Source organism: Rhinoraja longicauda, chromosome 17 (genome assembly GCF_053455715.1).
Source record: "Rhinoraja longicauda isolate Sanriku21f chromosome 17, sRhiLon1.1, whole genome shotgun sequence".
In the NCBI taxonomy this organism is placed as follows: Eukaryota; Metazoa; Chordata; class Chondrichthyes; order Rajiformes; family Arhynchobatidae; genus Rhinoraja; species Rhinoraja longicauda.
Genome location: NC_135969.1, coordinates 43,876,192 through 43,885,783, shown reverse-complemented (window position 1 = coordinate 43,885,783; position 9,592 = coordinate 43,876,192). Strand labels below are relative to the sequence as shown.

General features: G+C 47.0%; 1 protein-coding gene across 1 annotated transcript in view; it reads left to right on the top strand.

The window, feature by feature from the left end:
* Nucleotides 1–2,849: 2,849 nt before the first annotated feature.
* Nucleotides 2,850–9,592, top strand: part of LOC144601564 (filamin-B-like) — a 175,263-nt gene continuing 168,520 nt past the window's right edge. The window contains 1 exon segment of the mRNA XM_078413762.1: nt 2,850–2,975. The gene's annotated coding sequence lies outside the window, so the exon portion shown is untranslated.

Here is a 9,592-nt window from a genome sequence, read left to right as displayed (position 1 = left end):
TGTTGCGTGCGATCCAGTCAGCGGAAAGGCAACACGTGATTACAATCGAGCCGTTTACAGCATACAGGTACATGATAAGGGAATAATGCTTAGTGCAAGGTAAAGCCAGCAAAGTCTGATCAAGGATAGTCCAGTTTGATAAACCATGAATTCTGAGGAACTATATTCTGCACTCTGCAATAGACAAGAGGGAGGTTAGAGATACGGCAGCGTAAGGTGTGAAAACGACAGATCAAAGCAGATGCTGGTGAGGAAATGTAGAACGGTTATCCATATCCATATCCACATCTCTAGTTCCCCTCTCCCCTGACTCTCAGTCTGAAGAAGGATCTTGACAGCAGTATGAACATTGACTTCTCCAACTTTAGATAGTTCCTCTGTCCCTCTCTTCCCCTCCCCCTTCCCAGTTCTCCCTCTAACTTCCTGTCTCCACCTATATTCTTCCTTTGTCCCACCCCTCCCCTAACATCAGTCTGAAGAAGGGTCTCGACCCGAAACGTCACCCATTCCTTCTCTCCTGAGATGCTGCCTGACCCGCTGAGTTACTCCAGCATTTTATGAATAAATAACTTTTAGAGATGTTTGTCTGTTTCATCGTGCCTTCCCCCTGCGCTGCCGACCGACTGTGTGTGTGTGTTTGTGTGAGTGTGTGTGTGTGAGTGTGTGTGTGAGTGTGTGTGTGTGTGAGTGTGTGTGTGTGAGTGTGTGTGAGTGTGTGTGTGTGTGTGTGTGTGTGTGTGTGTGTGTGTGAGTGTGTGTGTGTGTGTGTGTGTGAGTGTGTGTGTGTGTGTGTGTGTGTGTGTGTGTGTGTGTGTGTGTGTGTGTGTGTGTGTGTGTGTGTGTGTGTGTGTTACCACGGTGTACTTTGCCACATGCAAATAATAGACTTTATTCAGAATGAAAAATGTATTCAAAAGCAAAAACTGTGCAGCACTCTGAATAAACCCTCCTTGTCTCCACTTTGAACGTTGCGAGTGTTAGACTATTAGAGTGTTAGACCATAGCGGCTATTAATTCATAAATCCATAAGCGATAGGAGCAGAATTGGGCCATTCGGCCCATCAAGTCTACTCCGCCATTCAATCATGGCTGATCTATCTCTCCCTCCTAACCCCATTCTCTTGCCTTCTCCCCGTAACCCCTGACACCCGCTCTAATCACCGGTACTGTTTGAACCAGAGACTTGTTGGAGCCGGGGTGAGGGTGGGGACGAGTTTCCTGTGGTCCAGTAATCTCACACAAATTCTCCCCCCGATTTCAGAAACTGTCGTCCTAATCCTTCTTGACCAGTGCGGGTGTCAGGGGTTATGGGGAGAAGGCAGGAGAATGGGGTTAGGAGGGAGAGATAGATCAGCCACGGTTGAATGACAGAGTAGACATGATGGGCCGAATGGCCCTACATCTGGTCCTGGGATTTATGATTTTATGAGCTAAATCAATCCCGTCTCGGCATTACCAGTTAGCTGGGAATCGGATTACCCATTGATAATTTACATATTATATTATTTGCAATACATCAGGCAACTGAACCATCCTATCACCATCTAGAGAGCGGTCCTGTCCTCCCAACTACCTCATTGGAGACCCTCGGACTATCTTTAATCGGACTTTACTGCACTTTACCTTGCACTGAAAGTTATTCTCTTTATCCTTTATCTGTACACTGTGGACGGCTCGATTGTAATCATGTATTGTCTTTCCTCTGACTGGTTAGCACGCAGCAAAAAAGCTTCTCACTGTACCTTGGTTCACGTGGCAATAAACTAATCTAAAGCATAATTTACAATAAAACTAAATTGCAATCTGCTAGATACACAAGAAACTGCAGATGATAATTTGTCAAAAATGACACAAAGTGCTGGAGAACTCAGTCCCTCAGTCTGAAGATGGGTCCCGAGCCGAAACGTCACCTGTCCATGTTCTCCACAGATGCTGCCTGACCCGCTGAGTTACTCCAGCACTCTGTGAAACGTCACCTATCCATGTTCTCCACAGATGCTGCCTGACCCGCTGAGTTACTCCAGCACTCTGAGTCTCAATTATAAACATGTGGTGTTTGGTCCCTCTCCCTCTCTCTCCCTCTTCCCCCCATCCCTCTCTCTCCCTCTTCCCCCCATCCCTCTCTCTCCCTCTTCCCCCATCCCTCTCTCTCCCTCTTCCCCCCATCCCTCTCTCTCCCTCTTCCCCCCATCCCTCTCTCTCCCTCTTCCCCCATCCCTCTCTCTCCCTCTTCCCCCCATCCCTCTCTCTCCCTCTTCCCCCCATCCCTGACTCACTGAGTTACTCCAGCACTTTATTTCTTATGTTGTAAACAGGCATCTGCAGTTCCTTGTTTCTACCTAATCCAGCGGGTCAGGCAGCATCTGTGGAGAACATGGATAGGTGACGTTTCACAGAGTGCTGGAGTAACTCAGCGGGTCAGGCAGCATCTGTGGAGAGAAGGAATGGGTGTTTCGGGCCGAGACCTTTCTTCAGACTGGTCTTCTTCTGAAGAAGAAGGGTCTCGACCCAAAACGTCACCCACTCCTGCTCTCCACAGATGCTGCCTGACCTGCTGAGTTGCTCCAGCACTCTGTGCCTACCTCCAGCACTCTGTGTCTACCTCCAGCACTCTGTGTGTGTGTGTTTGCTCTGCATTGTACACACACACATACACACACACACACACACACACATGTCTGCCTTCCATCGGGGATACAAGAGAGCAGGGGAGGGGGGAAAGGGTTAATGTTTGTTGCTGTCGACGATGAATGAACATAGCAGAGGCATGACGTGATGTTTTAAAGGCCGGGCTGGGGGTGTGGGGGAGCGGAGGTCGGGTTGCTGCCAGTTCCATTGTGCTTTACACCATCCTGGCTGTGCAGGTCTTCTCTCTCAAGGAATTGCACAGGACCCTCGCCGCTGAGACTGGGACCGCAGCTTGACAAGGGGCAGCACACAGACAGACACAGTCTCACGCTCACTCACACCTCCAGGTGAGTTGCACACACACATTTATCTTTCCACGAGTTTATTGCTCCCTCTATTCGCGGATTGCTGCCGGTTTAGCTCCATTGGCGACACTGTGGATATGTCTGAGGCAGAGATAGATAGATTCTTAGGGGGGGGGAAAACTGCAGATGCTGCTTTAAATGGAAGGCAGACACAGAGTGCTGGAGTAACTCAGTGGGTCAGGCAACAGCATCTCTGGAGAGAAGGGATGGGTCGACGTTTTGGGTCGAGACCCTTCTTCAGATAGATTCTTGATCAGTGCGGGTGTCGGGGGTTAGACAATAGACAATAAACAATAGGTGCAGGAGGAGGCCATTCAGCCCTTCGAGCCAGCACCACCATTCACTGTGATCATGGCTGATCATTCTCAATCAGTACCTTGTTCCTGCCTTCTCCCCATACCCCCTGACTCCGCTATCCTTAAGAGCTCTATCTAGCTCTCTCTTGAATGCATTCAGAGAATTGGCCTCCACTGCCTTCTGAGGCAGAGAATTCCACAGATTCACCACTCTCTGACTGAAAAAGTTTTTTCTCATCTCCGTTCTAAATGGTCTACCCCTTATTCTTAAACTGTGGCCCCTGGTTCTGGACTCCCCCAACATTGGGAACATGTTTCCTGCCTCTAGCGTGTCCAACCCCTTAATAATCTTATATGTTATGGGGAGAAGGCAGGAGAATGGGTCTGAAGATCAGGCTGAAGAAGGGTCTCGACCCGAAACCTCACCCATTCCCTCTCTCCTGAGATGCTGCCTGACCTGCTGAGTTACTCCAGCACTCTGTGAAATAAATACCTTCGATTTGTACCAGCATCTGCAGTTATTTTCTTACACAGGCAGGAGAATGGGGTTAGGAGGGAGAGATAGATCAGCCATGATTGAATGGTGGAGTAGCCTCTCGATGGGCCGAATGGCTCCTCGCACTGATGACCTTATGATCTTATGATTTACAATAACAAATCAGAATGAAACGCTCTCGGTTTACTGAAAGACAATACATTTAATGAGAGAGAACATTAAAACATCTGACCAAGAACTTTAAAAGTAAAATAAGATTTGCTATTTGGTGAGTTAAGTTTATGTTTTTAATTGTTTTTACAATCTTGGGACTACATTTGACATAATGAAGATATATGTGTTGGAAGGAACTGCAGATGCTGGTTTAAATCGAAGGTAGACACAAAATGCTGGAGTAACTCAGCGGGTCAGGCAGCATCTCGGGAGAGAAGGAATGGGTGACGTTTCGGGTCAAGACATCTTCTTCAGTCTGAAGAAACGTCACCCATTCCTTCTCTCCAGAGATGCTGCCTGTCCAGCTGAGTTACTCCAGCATTTTGTGTCACCCTTCTTCAGAAGATATATATATATTTAGTTGTAAATCCCATCTGAGACGGTATATATATATATACAGTATATATATATATACTGTCTCAGATGGGGTTTATAACTAATTGGTCCTGAGCCTCATGTGCACTGTTAATCGGGCACGTGTTGGGGGTCTTTGAACAAGAACCACCATCACTGTAAAAGACCCTGTCATGTTCACACCAGGTGCCACTAAACTATACCTGACCCGTGTTCCAATCAAGGCTAGTCAACGTAACGTTCATTAACCTCTAACCAACCTCTGAGCGAAACATCCATTTCATAGACTCACAGTGCGATACAGTGTGGAAACAGGCCCTTCGGCCCAACTTGCCTACACCGGCCAACAATGTCCCAGCTACACTAGTCCCACCTGGCTGCGCTTGGTCCATATCCCTCCAAACTTGTCCTATCCATGTACCCGTCCAACTGTTGGGATAGTCCCAGCCTCAACTACCTCCTCTGGCAGCTCGTTCCTTACACACACCACCCTTTGTGCGAACAAGTTTCCCCTCAGATTCCTATTTAAATCTTTACCCCTTCACCTTGTACCCATGTCTTCTGGTCCCCGATTCCCCTACTCTGGGCAAGAGACTCTGCATCTGTGATTTGTTTATTGGCGGGTAATTTAATATATCTTAAGAAAAGAAAACCGATGGAGAACATGGTAACCTTACTGGAAATGAGGTTCAAAAACCAGAGGACATCGGTTTAAGATGGACAATAGACAATAGACAATAGGTGCAGGAGTAGGCCATTCGGCCCTTCGAGACAGCACCGCCATTCAATGTGATCTTGGCTGATCATTCTCAATCAGTACCCCGTTCCTGCCTTCTCCCCATACCCCCGGACTCCACTATCCTTAAGAGCTCTATCTAGTTCTCTCTTGAGGGGGGGATTTAATATTCATCTGAGGGGTAACTTTTTCACACAAAGCTGGGTGTGTGGAACGAGCTGTCGGAGGAGGTAGTTGAGGCTGGGACTATCCCAACGTTTAAGAAACATTTAGACAAGTACATGGATAGGACCGGTTTAGAGGGATATGGGCCAAACGCAGGCAGGTGGGACTAGTGTAGCTGGGACATTGTTGGCTGGTGTGGGTGAGTTGGGCCGAAGGGCCTGTTTCCACATTGTATCACTCTCTGACTCTATGACTAATATGCCACACCGTGCTGGGGTAACAGCGGCTCTGGAGAACATGGATAGGCCATGTCTCAGGTCGGGACCCTTCTGACCCGCTGAGTTACTCCAGCACATTTTGTCCTTTTTTTGTTGTAAACCAGCATGTGCAGTTCCTTCTATCTTCAAGATTGTGTCTATTGTAGTGGAGTCTTGGTTCTCTGATTTAGAAAGCCGTTGTTTAAGGGTTCGGTGTCAGGGCATAATGTGCTGGCACGCTGGATATCCATGCACACATTGGGGTGAGTGGGTGCAGCCCGTGTGTGGGGTGGGCAGGGGACTACGCTTGGCATTGCACTGCCCTGGGTCACATCGTGTGCCTGAGGGTCTGAAGTCCAGTGGAACTCAAGAGTTGATGCGGGAAACCACGCTCCCATTCCAAAATGCAGGAGTAACTCAGCGGGACAGGCAGCATCTGTGGACAGGAGGATTGGGTGATGTTTTGGGTCGAGACTCTTGTGCAGACTGATTGTATGTATGTATGTGTATATGTATGTTTGTATGTGTGTCTATGTGTGTGTATCTATGTGTGTATGTATGTGTGTATCCGTGTGTATGTATGTATGTATGTATGTATGTATGTATGTATGTATGTATGTATGTATGTATGTATGTATGTATGTATGTATGTATGTATGTATGTATGTATGTATGTATGTATGTATGTATGTATGTATATATGCATGTGTATGTATGTATGTATGTATGTATGTATATATGTGTGTGTAATTATGTATCTGTGTGTATATGTATATATGTGTGTATGTATGTGTGTGCATGTATGTATATATGTGCGTGCATGTATGTATCTGTGTATATGTATGTATGTGTCTACGTATATGTGTGCATGCAAGCATGTATGCGTGTATCTGTGTGTATGTGCGGATGTGTCTATGTATGTAGGTGTGTGCATGCATGTATGTATGTGTGTGTAACCGTGTGTATGTATGTAGGTATTTATGTATGTGTGTGTGCATGCATGCATGTGTGTGTGTCTGTGTGTATGTATGTATGTATGTGTGTATGTATCTATATGTATGTGTGTGTGTATGCATGCATGTGTGTATCGTGTGTATGTATGTATGCATCTATATATGTGTGTGTGCATGCATGCATGTGTGTATAGTGTGTATGTATGTATCTATATGTATGTGTGTGTGCATGCGTGTATGTGTGTGTCGTGTGCATGTGTGGACGTGTCTATGTATATGTCCGTGTATATGGGGTTAGTGCCACTAACAAGCTGGCAGAATGGAGTGAGTTTTATTTCACATTTAACCTCGCTGTTCGTGTCTGAGAAAGGTCGGAGGTTTAATTTAACGACAAGATGCTGTAAATCTAATGCAAAGCAGAGAGGGCAGCACAGGCAGCATCTGTAGGCAGCCTTAAACATTACAGACCAGTGGGTTTTCAATGAGACTTTAGTTTGAGAATAGCGTGGAAACAGGCCCGTCGGCCCAACGTGCCCACGCCGACCTACATGTACCTGTCGAAATGTTTCTTAAACAAATGAATGTGATTTTTCAAATAAAAATCCAATATCTTTAAAATATGAAATAGCTTTGTAAATTTGCCTTTGTCTAATACTAACAAGGGTGACCTGGTGCAGGCTGGCCCATGCCTTGTGGCACTGCCGTCCTGTTAAGTCTCACTGTCTGTGAAAGTCGTTATCACCTATCCCCCTCCCACAGCCAACAATGGAGCATTGTGGGCTCCACCTTTGCTTGATTATCGTTGCTTTTTGCATGTCTTTCATTCATTTGTCCTAAGTACCTTCTATGTCCCCCTGATTCTCAGTCTGAAGAAGGGTCTCGACCCGAAACGTCACCTATTCCTTTTCCCCAGAGTCACTGCCTGTTACTCCAGCATTTTGTGTCTTTCTTCGGTGTAAACTAGCATCTGCAGTTCCTTCCCACATATTGGGACTGAGTTGCTCTGGTCTGTAAACTCAGGCATGCGCCCTCTGCTGGCGACTGCCGGTCACACCGGCTGGATAATGTTCATAAATTTGTATAATCTATCTCCAGGTGCTTTCAATGAAGTCCCCAAGAGTCAACAATACATTTTATTTATACATTTACAGCAACCTTACACATTGCTTCTTGTTGTAAACCAACCTTAAAGCTTTGCCCTCTAGTATATTGCTCTGTGTTAATAGGGAACAACCTAATATCTTTCCAGTGGTAGAATAGATAGGCACAACGTGCTGGAGTAACTCAGCGGGTCAGGCAGCATCTGTGGAGAACTTGGATAGGTGACGTTTCACAGAGTGGTGGAGTAACTCAGTGGGTCAGGCAGCATCTGTGGAGAACTTGGATAGGTGACGTTTCACAGAGTGGTGGAGTAACTCAGTGGGTCAGGCAGCATCTCTGGAGAACGTGGATAGGTGACGTTTCTTCAGACTGAAGAAGGGTTCTGACCCGAAACGTCATAAGTTCACAAGTTCACAAGTTATAGGAGTAGAATTAGGCCATTCGGCCCATCGAGTCCACTCCACCATTCAATCATAGCTGATCCCTGCCTCCTAACCCCATTTTCCTGCCTTCTCCCCATAACCCTTGACACCCGTTCTAATCAAGAATTTGTCTATCTCTGCTTTAAAAATATCCACTGACTTGGCCTCCACAGCCCTCTGTGGCAATGAGTTCCACAGATTAACCACCCTCTGACTAAAGAAGTTCCTCCTCATCTCCTTTCTAAAAGAGCGCCCTTTAATCTCAGGCTGTGTGGCCACTTTACGTGATCTATGGACTTGAACCATTGATCCCGCAGTACATCCATGCTGTTAAGAGTCTCGTCATTAACATTACATTCCCCTTCCATTCCACCTCCCAAAGTGCAATATCTCCTCATGGTTGGTTCTGAGATTCTCTGTGAGGCAACATGGATATCAGGGCAGTCACGGTGGCGCAGCGGTAGAGCTGCTGCCTTACAGCGAATGCAGCGCGGGACACCCGGGTTCCATCCCGACTACGGGTGCTGTCTGTACGGAGTTTGTACGTTCTCCCCGTGACCTGCGTGGGTTTTGTCCGAGATCTTCAGTTTCCTCCCACACTCCAAAGACGTGCAGGTTTGTAGGTTAAGTGGCTTGGTAAATGTAAAAATTGTCCGTAGTGGGTGTAGGATAGTGTTAATGTGCGGGGATCACTCGGCGGCGCGGACCCGGTGGGCCGAAAGGGCTTGTTTCCCCGCTGTATCTCTAAACTAAACTAAAGATATGATGGGCCAATAGCCAGGATCTACACAGTGAATGGTAGGGCTGTGGGGAGTGTTGTGGAGCTGAGGGATGTAGGAATGCATGGTTCCTTGAAAGTGGTGTCACAGGTGGTCAGGACATCATTTAGACAGGTACATGGATAGGATTGGTTTAGAAGGATGTGGGCCAATTGCAGGCATGGGGGGACTAGTGTAGATGGGACATGTTGGCAAGTGTGGGCAAGTTGGGCTGAAGGGCCTGTTTCCACCCTGTCAGACTCTATGACTGGGATTCTCCACGAGCCAACAGAGATGAGGTGGATCAAAGGGCCATCTATGCTTCCCGTGAATGGAGACGGTACGTGTGGGAATGCTGTTCTCTGCAGGAGATACATTTCAGTAAAACTCTTGAGTTTAGTTTGAAGGACATCCAAACAATCAACTGGGTCTTTCATGGGTCCTTTGCCCAAGGGCGAGTGAAGAACGTGTGGAGGTCGGCGTTGGCTTCAGGGCTGCTCAACGCGGTAAATGTGATCCAGCTGGGGGGAAGGAAATACTTCCCTGGACCAGACAAGCGCCCACTTTCTGACAGCTTGTGGTTCTGATTCCCGGCCACGTTTCCTTCCCATTACGTAATCTTATTTTCAATTTGCAAAGAATTGTCCTGGTTACCCGAGGCAAAATGAAGCGATATGTTACCTCCAACGGTCTCTTTTAAGATTCCATTCGCATTAACTTTTTATCTGATCTGCTGGGGGGGAAAAAAACCTAATTGAAAGCACATCAGAACGTTGCCAGTGACGGTGGATGCCGACCTTAATGCATAGCCGGCCTCTGTAAACTGTGATCAGTCTTCTAATCCCTCT